Genomic DNA, 16,321 nt, shown 5'->3' on the forward strand with positions numbered 1-16,321 from the left:
TGTGTGTGTGTGTGTGTGTGTGTGTGTGGCCCGTATTAAATAGGACTATTAAATAGGACTAACAGGGGGAAGGACAACACAGTTGGCCACAGCTATGTTTGGCCCATGAGAGAACAACAGTGAGATGCTAAAAGAACTGAATATGGAAGCTCTTGAAGAAAACGTAAACTATCGTGTAAAAACCTACTTCGTAAGTTAGTTTTTCAAATTGTAAGTGATGAATCTAGGGATATACTAAAAACCGCTACACAGGGACTGTGAAGACAAAATTAGCCTAATTCCAGTGCACACAGAGCTATTTAATCAATCCTTCTTTCTGTGCTCCATATGGGAATGGAATAGGAAAAAGTGCTAATAACTGGTACAGTGGGAAGTAGTGCTTACCATACTCTTTAAGTGGTTTGCAGTGTATAGGTGTAGATGTAGATCCCTTAGAATGGTCCTGGGTTTGTAGAAGGCAATGTAACAGTACGGGAAGACATAGCATTAGTGTTTCACTTCCTTATGTAGACACCTAGGACAAATTTATGAATGCAGATCCAGAGTTATTGTCTTAAAGAAGTGAGACCTTTGCTGTAACTATTTTATGTATGTGTGTGTCTATATTAAGTTTGAGAGTGTCCAGGTCACAGAGGCTTTAATCAACTAGTGTTTCTGCAACCTGATTGAAACACTGTCTGTGCTTTTTTTCCCCTATGTTGTGCTTAATAATGAATTGTTCCCTATTACCAGACTAACTATTCTTGGAGTCTTTGATCCTGTAATTCTGGTAAGACATTGCCTAGAAGCTTGTGTGTTTTACAATCCTTCCATTCCATTTGATATTGTGTGTTCACGTTGTTGCACATACTCTAGTGTAACTTTCTTCTGACTCTTTCATGCTTCTTGCTGGCTTTTGTACTGTTCATATTCATATCCATATTCTGTTTGAATTTGGAACATAAAAGATCAAGAAGTCCTCCTTAATGCTTTTTCACCTATGGCATTTGATTTTTAAATAAACAGACTGAGAATTATTACTTACTTTCTTTAAATATAGTCTTTCCTAATATTGTAGCATCATTTATTTTCTAACACTCTTGAGACTGTGAATGCTATAACTGTGTATGCAGTACCTGAATGCATGCTGTGGTACCTGGTCGCCGGTGCGCTGTACTTCGAATAGTCTGCAAACAGCATCTGCCGGATCGGCCACCAGGCTCACCTGTAGTGTCCTTATCATATTCTTGTCGCAGCCTCTGTGTTTATTGTTCATTTGTATGTGGATGAATTAACTTTGATTAATTGTGGCTGCACTGTTGTTTGTGTCTTGCATTACAACACAATTGGCAATGAGTGTGGTGTTCACTTCCTTGTGCTCAGTCTACTTGATTGTGCTATCACAAGCTTGTCAGCTGCATTGACTATGCAGGCTTTCACATTGTTGGTGTACTCGCTGCCTGTTCCCCTTTACTACGATGTGGCCAAAGACTGGGAGGCCTAAGAGAAGTTGCTTTGCCAACACTTTCTTGCTTTTGGTGTCACTGATGCGACCGTATGTAAGACATTGTTCCTTTATTGGATTTCTCCTCGGATCTGCTAGTTGTTGTGCCAGTTAGTTACACTCCAGGAAAAATATGGCTTTAGTTTGACAAAATGTGTAAATTCTGTCACATTATCGCCATACACACGTGTCATTGTGGTGCATGTAGAGTTCTATCATTGTCAGAAACTCGCATTCAGGAGGACGACGGTTCAATCCCATCTCCTGCCATCCTGATTTAGGTTTTCTGCGATTTCCCTAAATCGCTTCAGGCAAATGCCGGGATGGTTCCTTTGAAAGGGCACGGCCGATTTCCTTCCCCATCTGTCCCTCACCCAAGCTTGCGCGCCGTCTCTAATGACCTCATTGTCGATGGGACGTTAAAACACTAATCTCCTCCTCCTCCTCCTCCACCTCCATTGTCAGAAACAGCCCCACCAGTCCTACTGGGTTTGGGTGGCCGAACTCCACGGCCTCACTCGCAAATGTCAATTCATTACCAATGGTCACCATGATTTCTATGTTTATTGTATGGTCTGTATCACCACCATTTGGTTGACCTCTGACGAGGAAGTGTGCCAACGTGCATTGCAATGCGAGAATCCATCTTTGACAGGAGTGATGAATATTGCTGAATGTTTTGAGGTATCTTGTGCCGCGGGTGATCAGATTGAGGCTTGGTGTGACATTGCACTGGACAGCACCATGCCCAACAGCAACAACAACTACTACAACAACAACAGAGCTCCTACATCCTGCCTTGCCCATACTGTTTCATGAAACATGACAGGACTGTGTGCTCTAAGTGCTGGGTGACTTGCCACAACTGTAGAAAAAATTGACATAGAGCTTCTGTGTGTTGTTCCCAGCCCGCTGCTGTGGACATGGATGTTAATTGTCTCGCCAGAACAAAGTGCTCAGACTTAAAGTGGGCACAGGTGCAGCCATGAGTTTATTGAACTCACAAACTTAGGTTGATCTTGGATCCTCAGCATTCTCTCTGGTTACTCAATGTTTGGCAAGATACAACAAGCAGCATGTCCCAATTTTGAGGCAATTTATGGCTCCCACTGCATCTAAATCTGTGACTCATACCTTAACTTTCTTGGTAGTGGATGATGATGGCACTGACAGTTTGTTCGGTCTGGATGCTTTCTGTGCTTTTGCTCTTTCAATTTTGGGTACAGTGTACCTTGTTTCAGACCAGGTCCCTTACTAGCAGTTATATTTTGTGTGTTCAGAATTCCTGACTCTTCTTGTCCATAAAAATATACGCAATTACACACGTATCACTAAAAGTTATACAGAATTGTCAGCTATTTGCACTATGGAAATTGTGTTTACATTTATTGAGAGGAGTTAACAATGAACTGAACTGTACTTTGTTTGTCATTGATGCTGGATGAGAGTTAGTAGTGCTAATGCTAAAATCTACTAACATTGCAAGAATTTCTCTCATCCCCCTCTCCCCTCCCCTCCCCAAGTCCCTGGGGCATTCTCATTCAGGACTGGTGCAGCATGGGACTAGATGTTACATTTCTACAACAGTTTATTGCTTTCTATCTTTCTTAGAGGTAAAATTTTAACCAGTTACCTGTAGGCCATTTGGTTTCATGGTGCTGGTCCTGCTGTTAGAATATCTGGCAGCCTACACAATCGTAAAAGTGCCGCAGAAACCAATTTGTTTCATCAAACTATTTATGGACTCTTAGGCATAGTTCATTAATGGAAAAAATTGCTTACAAACCAAATTTTTTGTCATGGATGGTGAAGAGATTGAAAAGCCATATTTTTTACTGAAGTGAAGATTGTTTCAATAACTCTTCAACTTATTTGTGATTTTGGAACAAGATTGAGTCGTCCCCATGCATTAAATAAATTAAATATAAAAGTAAAAAATATGCTTGAATTTGAGAGCCATGTCACTGTATCAGAATGTGGTTGTTGTTCAGTCAGTTGATAGTGGTCTTACAGTATGAAGATTCAACCATCATTGACTGGTGGAGTAAACACTTGCTGTTTCTTGTGCTTGGTAAGTTTGTGATCAGTGTTATCTGTGCTGCATTTAAGTCGGTGCTCCCTCAAAAGTGTTTATAGGGAACACAGCTATTCTAAATGCCAGGCTACTGGAAATCAGTGACCCTGTGTCTTGTGGAGAATGATATCATTACTGTTAATGTGATTTTTGTTGTGGTCTAAAGTCCAAAGACAGATTGATGAAGTTCTCCATGTTGATGTATTCTATACTAACCTCTTCCTCTCTGCGTAACTACATAACTATATGTACATTTGAACCTGCTTGGACAACCTGTAGACAAGCCTGGGTCTGTCTCTAATTTTTACCCTCCATACTTGCTCCATCACCAAATTGACCTCTGGGTCCCCTCGGCGGCGGACTGTGCCTTGGTGGTCGCCTGAGATCGCTGCAGCGATTACAGATCGCCGGCGGGCGCTACAGCGTCACAAGCGACATCCCTGCATTGAACACCTGATCACCTTCAAACGGCTGTGTGCGCGGGCCCACCGCCTTATCCGCCAAAGCAAGCAGGAGTGCTGGGAGCGGTATGTGTCCACCATTGGCCTCCATGTCACTCCATCGCAGGTCTGGGCCAAGATTCGACGCGTCTACGGCTATCGGACACCTGTCAGCGTCCCTGCGCTCTCACTGAATGGAGCAGTTTGTACTGACTCCGATGTCATTGCAAACCACTTAGCAGAGCATTTTGCTATGAGTTCCGCTTCTGCGAATTACCCCCAGGCTTTCCGCTCCATTAAAGAGCGGCTTGGAACGTCGGAGCCTTTCTTTTCGCACCCACACTTCTGAATCCTACAACGCTCCATTCAGTGAGTGGGAATTTCACAGTGCCCTTGCCGCTTGCCCTGATACCACTCCCGGGCCAGATAGCATCCACTGTCAGATGCTGAAACACCTTTCAGTGGACTGCAAGCGACGCCTCCTCGACCTGTACAACCGTCTCTGGGTCGAGGGTGAGTTTCCGTCGCAATGGCGGGAGAGCATTGTCATCCACGTTTTGAAACCGGGCAAGAGCCCTTTGTAGGTGGACAGCTACCGCTCCATTAGCCTCACCAACGTTCTTTGCAAGCTTCTCGAACGGATGGTGAGCCGGCGCTTGCATTGGGTACTGGAGTCTCGGGGCCTTCTGGCTCCGTCTCAGGTTGGGTTCCGTAAAGGCCGCTCCGCCGCCGACAATCTGGTGAGCCTGGAGTCGGCCATCCGTACTGCCTTTGCCCGCCGTCAGCACCTGGTCGCTGTCTTTTTCGACATGCGGAAGGCGTACGATACGACATGGCGTCATCACATCCTTTCTACGCTTCATGGATGGGGTCTTCGGGGCCCTCTGCCAATCTTTATCCGCAATTTCCTGTCGTATCGTACCTTCCGCGTGCAAGTCGCAGCCTCATATAGTTCCTCCCACGTCCAGGAGAACGGCGTGCCACAGGGTTCTGTTTTAAGTGTCTGCCTGTTTTTAATAGCCATTAACGGGCTCGCTGCGGCCGTGGGAAGTTCTGTCTCCGCTTCCCTGTATGCTGACGACTTCTGCCTTTACTACAGCTCTATTGGCATTGCAGCTGCTGAGCGTCAGCTACAGGGCGCAATCCGCAAGGCGCAGTCTTGGGCTGCAGCGCATGGTTTTCAGTTTCCGGCTGCCAAGACCCGCGTTATGCATTTCTGCCGGCGCCGAACGGTCCATCCTGAGCCGCGGCTTTCTCTTGACAACGAACTTCTTGCTGTGGTGGAGACCCACAGGTTTTTGGCGGTGGTTTTCGATGCCCGGTTGACTTGGCTGCCTCATATCCGGCAGCTTAAACAGACGTGTTGGCGGCATCTAAACGCTCTGAGATGCTTGAGCCACACCCGCTGGGGCGCCGACCGATCTACCCTGTTGCGGCTCTACCAGGCGTTAATCCAGTCCCGTCTGGATTATGGGAGCCTGGCTTATGGCTCAGCATCCCCATCTGCGTTGCGGGTGCTGGACCCAATTCTCCACAGCGGGATACGCCTTGCCACTGGTGCTTTCCGCACCAGTCCTGTGGACAGCGTACTAGTGGAGGCTGGTGTCCCTCCACTGCGGTTACGGCGCCAACGTTTGCTGGCCGCTTATGCTGCCCATGTTTTAAGCTTGCCCGGGCATCCAAACTATCGTCTCCTGTTCCCGTGATCGGTCGTCCATCTGCCAGAACGTCGGCCCCGGTCTGGTTGTACAATCGCGGTCCGCGTCAAAGAGCTTCTCTCCGGGCTTCAGGTTTTCACTGTTCCACCTCCTTTCCGGGCCACTTTGCATACACCCCCATGGTGTGTTCCTCGCCCTTGCCTTTGGCTCGACTTGGCACAGGGCCCGAAGGACTCAGTCCCTCCAGAGGCCTTCCGCCGCCGCTTTTAGTCCATCCTGGCCATGTATCAGGGCTCTGGCATTGTTTACACTGACGGTTCGATGGTTGCTGGTCGTGTCGGGTATGCGCTCACTCTAGGGGACCATTCCGAACAACGTTCCTTGCAGGATGGCTGCAGCGTTTACACTGCTGAGCTGGTCGCCATCTTTCGTGCCCTAGAGTATATCCGCTCCTGCTCAGGTGAGTCCTTTGTTATCTGTAGCGATTCCCTGAGCGGTTTACGAGCTCTCGACCAGTGTTTCCCTCGTTCTCGTCTGGTGATGGCTATCCAAGAGTCCCTGCATACTCTTGCCTGTTGCGGCCGCTCTGTGGTCTTTGTGTGGACCCCCGGTCATGTCGGTATCCCGGGCAATGAACATGTTGACCGCCTGGCGAAAGAGGCCACGAGTAAACCATCTCTGGATGTTGGCCTCCCAGAGACTGATTTGCGGGCAGTCCTCCGCCGAAAAGTTTTTGCGCTTTGGGACGCTGAATGGCGCGATCAGATCACGCCCAATAAACTCCGTGCCATTAAGGAGACGACAACTGTGTGGCAGTCATCCATGCGAGCCGACCGCAGGGACTCAGTCATCCTTTGTCGGCTCCGCATTCGCCACTCCCGGCTGACACACAGTTATTTACTCCGCCGGGAGGACCCTCCTCAATGTCGCTGCGGGGCGGCTTTGACAGTGGCCCACATTTTGTTGACCTGCCCCCTTTTAGCTGTGGTCAGGCAGACATTTGTGCTGCCTGATACGCTCCCTGCCCTTTTATCTGATGACCCTGTTATGGCTGGCTTAGTTTTACGTTGTATTCGGGCAGGGGGTTTTTATTGTTTACTCTTGAGTGTTTGTTCTGTTCTTTTGTGTTGATTCTGGCCATTGGCCTACGATTTTACACTGAGTTTTTAATGTGTTCTCGGTGGTTGGCTATTCCTTTTTATCTCTATGGTCGGCCAACCACCGTCACACTCTGTGTGATTTTAATTTGTTTTGTCTGATCTCTGTAGGAGTATTTCTTGTCCTGTGTCGTCTGACGTCTTTCCTGCTGTTCGTTTTTATTCTCTTTGGGTGGTTTTAATTTTTTGGAAAAAGGGACCGATGATCGTCGCAGTCAGGTCCCTTAAATCCCCCAAACCAACCAACCAAATTGACAAACCCTTGATGCCTCAGGATGTGTCCTGCCAACTGATCTCTTCTTTTAGTCACACTGTGCCATGACATTTCTTTTCCCTCTCAGCGCAGTTTTGTACCTCCTGATTAGCTGTCTGATCTACTTATGTAGTCTTCAGCTTTATCCTGTAGCAACACATTTCAAAAGCTTCTGTTTCTTTTGTGTCTGAACTGATTGTGTTTGTTGTTAGTATTAGACTGATACCGGCAAAGTGAGTTGTGTCTAAACTACCTCAGATTATTAATGTTCAGACAGTTAATGCAAGACCAAAATAAAGGTCTACAGACTTCGTAATGGTTAATGTATCAGGGATTGTTAGTTCAAAAATATTTAAACTTTGTTCCAAGGTGCTCCACAATCCTCCTGCATACTTTTTCTCCCTCCAGGATGTTTGTAAAACATTGGTAGAACAAATGTTGGACAGTAGTTTATGACATATGGCGTCAATTGTATGGTAAAGATGTTCAGCAGCAGCACGTTTCATCCTGTATTGAATTGCTTCTTCGTGATAAGTTATGTTATGAATGTGAGACTATACTCTTCTTATTCCATTACTGCAGGGATTAAAAAGTTTGCTAGAAATAATGGCTATACCAGAAATTTTATTGCACAAGACATTTTCAGTTTACTTGTTGCTTGTGATCTGGGTAAAATCAGAGTCTTTTGATGAAATATTCTATAGTATTTTACATGAATTACTGACCGTCGTGGCTGCTGTTTCATCACAATATTAGCATTATAACCCATAGACAGCTGAAGACTGATCAGCGTATGTCTTCATTAGATTATGCTACCAGATGTTATGTCCATATCTGAACTGGTGGTTTCGCCACTCACAAGCAGGTCAATTGCAGACCTTTTTTCATGCAAGCAGTTCATTATTTGATGCCCCCAACCCTCCCCTGTTTTCCTTTGTACACTTTCAACTGTGTCAGTTTTCACTATTAATTGTGATATGCACTAAATACAAAACTTGTACTTGGGTGCCTCTGGTATCCCATGTGGCGGCTTGTGTCGTAGGAATGTACGCAATGGAGCACATTTCTTGCTGACTTCTCAGCAGTTAAAATCTTAATGTGTGAGAGCAAACTCTTGATGCTGAAAAGACAGAAATGCTTTAAATTATTTGCTCCTATGAGGGTGCTGGCTGTATCAGTGCATATATGGACACAATCTCTGGCAGCATGATTTAATGGTGAAATATGCCTGTCAGTCTGCGGAGCCATAAGTAGAGGTCCGCACAGATACGGAAAATGCTATCCGCATCTGAAAGACTCTTATCTGCTTCTGCAAGTGCCAATCCAAATCTGTAGATGTTTTAAAATAGCCATGACAAAAAATTGCATCAATATTGTTAGCAAAGTAATTTTAACTTTCGAAGTTGTATGTGGAAATGGATTTCTCGAGAATGCACGGGTCTTTTTTGATGTGAGGGTCAAGCTGTATACGACCCAGGAAATCCGAGAAACAACCGGGAATTTTTTCATCCGGGAGAAAACCGGAAAGAACCCGGGAATTTTTCGGAATTCCGGGAATTTTTCATTGTTTTAGTGTATGAACAGTACCTTCTCCCGCTTGCCGTTAATTGAAGTGTGGCTGTTAGCTGTATCGGCAGTAGCAGAAAGCAGCCAGTTGCAAATGAGAGAAATTTTTCTCACACACCCTAGCTGCCAGATGCGCGCATGCGCAGAGTTCTCTGAATTACAATTTAGAGAACTCTGCGCATGTGCAGGGGAGGGGTTTAGTCTCCACCTGACCCCCGTTTGCATTAAGTGATTTCGCTATTTCCTCTTTGTTTACATCTCCCGCGTCAAATGAAAACAAAACGGATTTCTGCAGCTGGGAGTTATCGAGTGAATTATAATACATTCACATAATTAGGGAGGGCGAAAATATATTATTAGTTTCAGTTTTCTGTTTTTATTTCATTCCCAAATTATTAGCAGTCAAGCATTAATCGCCTTGCAGAACAGTGAAGTTATTTTTGTCAGTATGCTAAAGAAATTTGGCTTTATTAATCTTTCCGCTGAAGCAATCAATTTATTTGAAACTAGGTGTTTCGTTCCACAGTATTGGCTAGTTCCAACTGTTCGCTGGATTTAAAGTGCACGTTTTCATCTTCTGCCATAAAAAAAGAACCAAATATGAGATAGTACAGTACTGGTACGCCAAGAAAATTTACATCCCAAAAACCACTCTGAAAAGCTTAATATCGGATAGGACCTACTTCATTGTGTATCTGGAAAAAACCAATGTGCACTTCAAGCCGAATTGTGGATTTTAGTATGGTTTACGAAATTCCGATGCTTTTGGAGTATCCTCTGATGTCCTGTTTCTTTTATGGTGTAATGTAAGCCCTCTTAGTGCTTTATACATACGAACATGCGGACTTCCTACACCTCTGCAGCTGTGAATGCACAATAATGCCTGTTTTCTGTAGCTCTCTGGCAACTGCTAAAAGGAATCTATTTCTAACAGTCTTGGGATAGTATTGCGAACGGTGGTTCGAAAAGCGTTACTTTCAAAGTAAATTTCTTTTTATGCAAGATGAATTATGTGTGAGAAAGTGGGATGAATTTCTTGAATCACAGAGTTTTTAAAACTGAATACTTTGAGGACCAGTCGCTTACAAGAATTTCGAGCCCAGAAGACCAGACATTTATGTCATTATTTTAAATTTACTGGCAGATTTGTGTGATGTATCTTAAAGTATAACACACGCAGTATAGATAAATATTACATGTGAAAGCTTAGCTTCTCTTGTAGCTTATTAATCATAGATACCAGTATTATATATGAAGGCTTAGCTTTTCTTGTAGCTATACTATGTGTACTAATGTAAACCATTAACTTTTCCTCTTTGTGTGTTCACACTATGTAACGGTGATCTTGCCATTGGCTGACTGCATCACGTTTCCTATGCTCTGGATATCTGCTGTTGCCGGCCGGCGAGATCACGTGGCATGAGATATGATTGGCTTACAAAAGGACATCGCAATCTCGATTTCAACGCTCCGGAAACTAACGTGTCGTGTTTGGTGCAATTCGAATTTATATTTTCGTAATATTAAAATATGCAGCAGATATGTTGCTGCACATCAATGGTCTTTCCAGACCTTCTCTCCCCTGTTTCTTTTTTTCCTGGAAGTTCTACGCTAGTGTATAAAACGTTAACCATTCAAAGGAGTGATAAGTTTTACAGTTCCAAAGGAATAATCTACAGAAAACCTAATGTCACTTTATCACCGATAAAGTGTACTTTCGCCTGGGAAAAAGTATATTTCTTAAATGGGATATCCGGGAATTTTTTTCCTTGCCCATTTATACACCCTGGAGGGTTTAATAATATGCAGAGAGTGTCATGGAGCAGCTCCTCTCAGGAGGGCTTGCTGCAGTGGTTCGGAGTCCTTATGGTGTGGGCGCTAAAAGTGTGAGATCGGTGGTCATATGAGATGCAGCAGACAGATCACAAGACTTCACTGTGTCCACCCATTTGGTTGTTTGTAGAAAGTGACAATGCTCCCAATGTGCCTGCCCATTTGATTGTTCAGAGGGCGACATGCTTCTCGAGATGGAAAAGCCCATTGCAGAGCAATATTAATATCGTGCATGTCAGAGTTTATGTAAGTGATTAACACATGACCATTGTTTAGTTATAGTAATATTTCACAAATCTGATTTTGAAGTTAAATGTTGTTGTTGTGAATAGTAAAAATGTTAGAATATTTTGAGGGAGGCATTTTAAGTGGTTCAGGAAGATTATTGCACCTTCCAGCATTGTTTTAGAAGTAGTCAATTAAGTTGTCTTGATTTACGTCAAAGAAAATTGCTAGAAATCCGAATCTCTGTGTGTTAATTGCTTCAAACATGTCTAGTTTTCTGTCCCATTGTGTCCATATCTCCTTTCCACAACTTCTGCAGGTGGTTCTGAAGGCCAGACCTTTTAAAAAAGGTTGCGACAGCTGGACAACAATTTAGTAATCTCTCTATGTCACTCATTTTATCATTGGTATCTCCTCGAGTCCTGTGATCCAGCATAGTATTGAGGATGTGTGCTGAACTTGAGTGTCCCTTACATTGATGAAGTGCTGCTACTCGTACAGTGTTTGGACTTCTGTCTGTAACAAACACAACATTTTGCACTCCATTGAATAAATTGAATGGCCATAATGTCTTTATCAGCTCATGTTAAAGATTTTTCTCTATTTTTTTTTTTTTTTTTTTTTTTTTTTTTTAAATCTCACTCCCAAAATCTTTGCACAACATTTGATCCTCAGGTTTTCCTTCTTCACTGTTAATGTGCTGTGTAGTCACTTCCACATGGTTAATTTTACTTTGTGAATCGCAGCATAGATAGACTTTCCGTGCTCCTCCTACATGTCTGAAAACCTTCCTCACCGTCCCAGAAACAGCTTCATGCAGACAATTGTTGGTTTTCTATTAAGTTCTTGAAATGGTGGTTGGATGAGGCGACACTTCCTTACCACTCACTGCACCATGCTTGGCCCTCACATTAATGAGGAGCTGTGCTATTTCGACAAATAGATTTCCACATGCAGCTTAGAGAAGTAAAATGCCTTCGCTGACGAGACTTAGCCCCCCCTCATCTCCCTCGTCTCTTGCTCCTGCTCCCCACACAGCTACCTTCAGATTTGGTGGGACTTCACAAAGCTCTGCATCTCTCTTATTCAATAAAAAAAAAGTAATTATACTACTTTGTACAGCATCACAAGCATGTTTTAACGAACGTGAAGTCTCATTTTTGTGTCCAATGTAAGAATACAGTTTCTACATGCAAAAGAAACCACTGTATCTTTGATTTTCTCATTGCCATCAAATACATAAGTGAATTTCTTCAGAATATAAGTTTTTAGTTGGCCTTTTCATAATAATGTGAAATCATCTTGTACACCTTACATGGAAATTATATCAATTGTGTAAATTTCATTAAAGCACTCTCACTGATGTTCACTCCGATGAATTCGTTACGTGGTCACTGTCACTACAAAGTCATAATGGAAGAAAGCAGAAACTTAACAACTCGCACACCTCTGGTAGCCAGTGGTCAGGATTGTCATCCATAATGTGCTTCATAGACTACATGAAAGATAAGATCACGGCAATACATAGTCGCTAGGTGCAGGTCTCTTGGGTGGAGTTAAAGTGGTCATAGCCAGAAGGTAACCATGGAAGCAGACTTCTGCTTTACCTGCCCACACAAACTTCAAGTTTTCAGCAAACATTGCATACACATGTGGTTCTGATTCATGCCATGTCATGTCATTCCATAACAGTAGGTAATACAATTCCATGAAAAGGATATAATAAGATTGATATTGCCCTTGAATTTTTAATGACAAAGCAAATAATACTGCAGATAACCCACAGATATCTGCACTAGCACACATTTTTATCTGCAAGGCAACAATTACTGTGGATATATCAGCAGACATCCGCTTCCACACAGACCTCTAGCCATAATAATCTATTGGCTTTCCTTTCTATCCATTTTTACCCTAGCCTGTCTTTGTAACTTTTTCTCCTCCTCCGCCCCCCCCCCTTCCCCCCCCCCATCTTTTGGATTGCATTCAGAATTGTGATAGCTTTACGTGGTTCCTGAATTTTTTGTTGTTGCTGTTTCCTCTATTTCTTTTCATTTAAGTAGTTTGTGGCGTGTTTAGATTTCTGTAATTGTGTTTTCTTTTGTCGACCATTGAGCTGTATGTTTATACCAACATTGAGGCCATTTTAATAATATTTGTTTTAGTGTTGTCCTTTCACTGTTTACAAGATGACTGAATTGGTAAGAGGGATGACAAGGAGCAAAGAAAAATATCTCGACTATAATCAAAACCAAAAATGTGCTGATTTATAAAACTGATTACTGCAATCTGCATTTTATTTTATAAATAGTTGGATAAGTATGGGAATGTAATGCTTTTGGTTTCTCTAATTTTTGATGGTGTTCGTGAATATATTTACAAAAGAAAAAGAAAAAGATACCATTTAAGAAAATTACATCATTGTGTACTGTTTTAAATGTCTGACTGGCATGCCGGAAGATAGATCAGCGACAGTGTAACATACACACAATATTAAAAAGATCACTGAGAATTCATAAAGGACAAGAAAAGCAGATGGGTTATTTTGCTGTATCTACTTTCTCTATAATTTCATTTAACCCTATGACTGCTGCGGACGTGTTAACTCGCCGTTCCCCTGGCGCGCTTGACATGTATACACGCGGCCCTGGGTCTTCCTACAGCACTAAGGACATGTTTATGCGCCCGTGCCACTGGCCTTCCCACCGCTAGGAATGAGTTTAGGTGTGCTGAGTCACAGCTACCTGAGCACTACGGACGTGTATACTCAGAGCTGTCTTTTCGTCTTGCTCTTCTAGTAGCTGTTCAGTGGTCTGACTGTGTAATTTGAGAGTGCATATATCTTTGTAGCTGTGTTCGCTCTTTGCAGAATTTGACTTAGATTCCTGTATTTTCATCAGTAACTTGTTTTCTGCGTGAGAAATGTCACGTCACCGTGGTTGCACAGATAAAGAAATCCTGGATATGCTCTCTAAGAGCGACAGTGAGTGTGAATTTCTGACGTTGCTAGCAGTGATGAGTCTTTAACAGAATCTCGAAGCTGTAGTCCTCAGCCCTTTACATCAGAGGGGAGAGCAAGAATTACTGTCAGTAGTTCCTCTGAATCCGAGGAATCAGAAAGTGACAGTGAAACGGTTCAGAAAAGAACACACTTAAGTGACACATTTGACTGGAAAGAAACAGATTTCCAGCTGTTAAACCGTTACTTCGATGACATGAGTTCAGGACACAAATGTCAATTAGATACTGACCCAAGCATTCTTTCATTTTTGTGAAATTATGTCTCGGAAACTGCAGACGAAACAAATCGTTTTTATGTTTACACCAGAGAAAATACCACAGAATCTCTGAATTCTTGACTGTCAAAGGGGAAAGACACTGGATTTGAGGAAATGTATTGTTTTGTTGCTGTTTGCCTTCTAATGGCGCAAGTTAAGAAGTTAAAATTAAGTGAGAGATAAACTTTTGAACATAACAGTTTTCAGTGAAATTATGTCCAGAGACCTTTTTTTGTCTGCTTCGGAGAATGTTACACTTCAGTGATAACTCTGCGAGTACTGGAGGTGACAGTCTATTTAAAATTAGGACGATAGTTGACAAAGTTTGTAAGACGTTTCGTTATGCATTTTGCCCACATCACAAACTTTGTATAGGTGAAAGTCTCTTGCTGTTCAAAGGACGATTGTCTTTCAAGTAATTTATTCCAACCAAGCGAAGTAGATTCGGAGTAAAGACGTTTGTACTGTGTGACTGTCAGAGTGGGTATACTTTAGATTTTGTTGTATATACAGGCGCAACAACAGAAATTGGGTTCCACAATTTGGAAAAAAGTGGCGACGTACTGGCAACTCTCATGGGACCATATTTGGAACAGGGTCATATTCTATATGTCGATAACTGGTACTCCATCCCAGACCTGTTCCTCTGACTTCACAACCATGGAACAGCCGCATGTGGCACTGTTCATAAGAACAGGCGCAACATGCCAAAACCGCAGACGAAATTAAAATAAGGAGAAACTGAGTTTAGGTCAACTGACAAGGTCCTTGCTATCAAGTGGTGCGATAAGAGAGAGGTGTATATGTTGACCACAAGTCGCACAGCACGAATGGTTGAAACAGAGAAGACTGACAGAAATACTGGCTAAAAATAAAGAAACCGCAATGTATTGTAGATTACAATTAGAGTATGGGTGCAGTTGACTGTTCCGACATGTTACTGAGCTCAGTGGGATCAGTGCGTAAGACTGTGAAATGGTATAAGAAATATTTTTTTCACATTATGGATTTGTGCATTCTAAATGCTCATGCTCTCCACCGGTGGGTAACAGGGCAAAAAATGGCACTCGGTGAGCTTCTCCTTTCTCTCGTAAGGGAAATTATAGAAAAATATGCTACAGAACGGAGAAAAGGAAAATAAAGAAACCGCAAAACTTCCAGTATGTGTTGCACCCTGCTTTGAGACTTGTTGTACAAAGAAGCATTACTAATCATTGGGAACTAAATATGAGAAAATTTATTGATGCTTCTGAATGAATTACTAAAAAAAAGGCAAAAATGTAAATCTATTTTTAATTTCGCCAGCACCGGTCCAAAGCCTGGATCAAAAAGGATGGGAAATAGATGCAACAGGTGTAAAACTATTCAAACGAAGCCTGACTTCTTCATATGTAGCAGTTTACTGGCAAATGAACGGACTTGGTGATTGAGATGGCGCAATGTCTGTGCCGTGGCAAATGTAATTGCACAGAGTACATTGCACCAGTATAACAAAACCCATACATTAATCTGCGTATGACACATTTAAATTATTAACACGTAACATGGACAGTTATATTCTTTTATCCTTAGTGGTAAAAATGTAGATTACACTCGGTCTACTTTTATAAAACATGTTTTCCATAACTGAATTAAATGCCTTTGATCAACGAGAAACAACATGCCAAAGTTAAAACTCTTTCCTCAGTGCGATTTTTATTGCTACTTTGCCTCTGTTGTTAGCCAATTTTTAAAATTAAACTCATTGTTCTGGGGAGGGTGGGGGGCTTAAAATTTGTTGTTCAAATGAGACTGGCTTTGAAGCATTAATAGAAAATGGTATGTGAAAAAGAAGTATCAGATACACCCTGCCTTCATCTTTTCATAAAGATCGACATCTTTTCGACTAATTTGTACATTATTGGAAAATAGGGGCTAAAAATTTTTATTCCTTATCATTGTGCAGTCAATCTATTGCACTCTAAATTTCATTTTCATCATGCGTTCACACTTTAGATATGCTAACCCAAAGTTTACATTGTTTTCAGGCCTGATTTTTGCGCCCAAATTTCATTCCAGTTGTACAACTGGGTATGTTTTATGGAGCATAGTTTCTTAGCCCCCCCAAGAACCATGGACCTTGCCGTTGGTGGGGAGGCTTGCGTGCCTCAGCGATACAGATGGCCGTACCGTAGGTGCAACCACAACGGAGGGGTATCTGTTGAGAGGCCAGACAAACATGTGGTTCCTGAAGAGGGGCAGCAGCCTTTTCAGTAGTTGCAGGGGCAACAGTCTGGATGATTGACTGATCTGGCTTTGTAACATTAACCAAAATGGCCTTGCTGTGCTGGTACTGCGAACGGCTGAAAGCAAGG

The 16,321-nt window shown here is 42.7% G+C and overlaps 1 protein-coding gene across 1 annotated transcript in view; it reads left to right on the forward strand.

Annotated features, from left to right (window-relative positions):
* LOC126235494 (uncharacterized) overlaps positions 1-16,321 on the forward strand; it is a 284,326-nt gene that overhangs the window by 20,596 nt on the left and 247,409 nt on the right. The gene's annotated exons all lie outside the window — the stretch shown is intronic.

The sequence above is a fragment of the Schistocerca nitens genome, chromosome 2, assembly GCF_023898315.1.
Source record: "Schistocerca nitens isolate TAMUIC-IGC-003100 chromosome 2, iqSchNite1.1, whole genome shotgun sequence".
NCBI lineage: Eukaryota > Metazoa > Arthropoda > Insecta > Orthoptera > Acrididae > Schistocerca > Schistocerca nitens.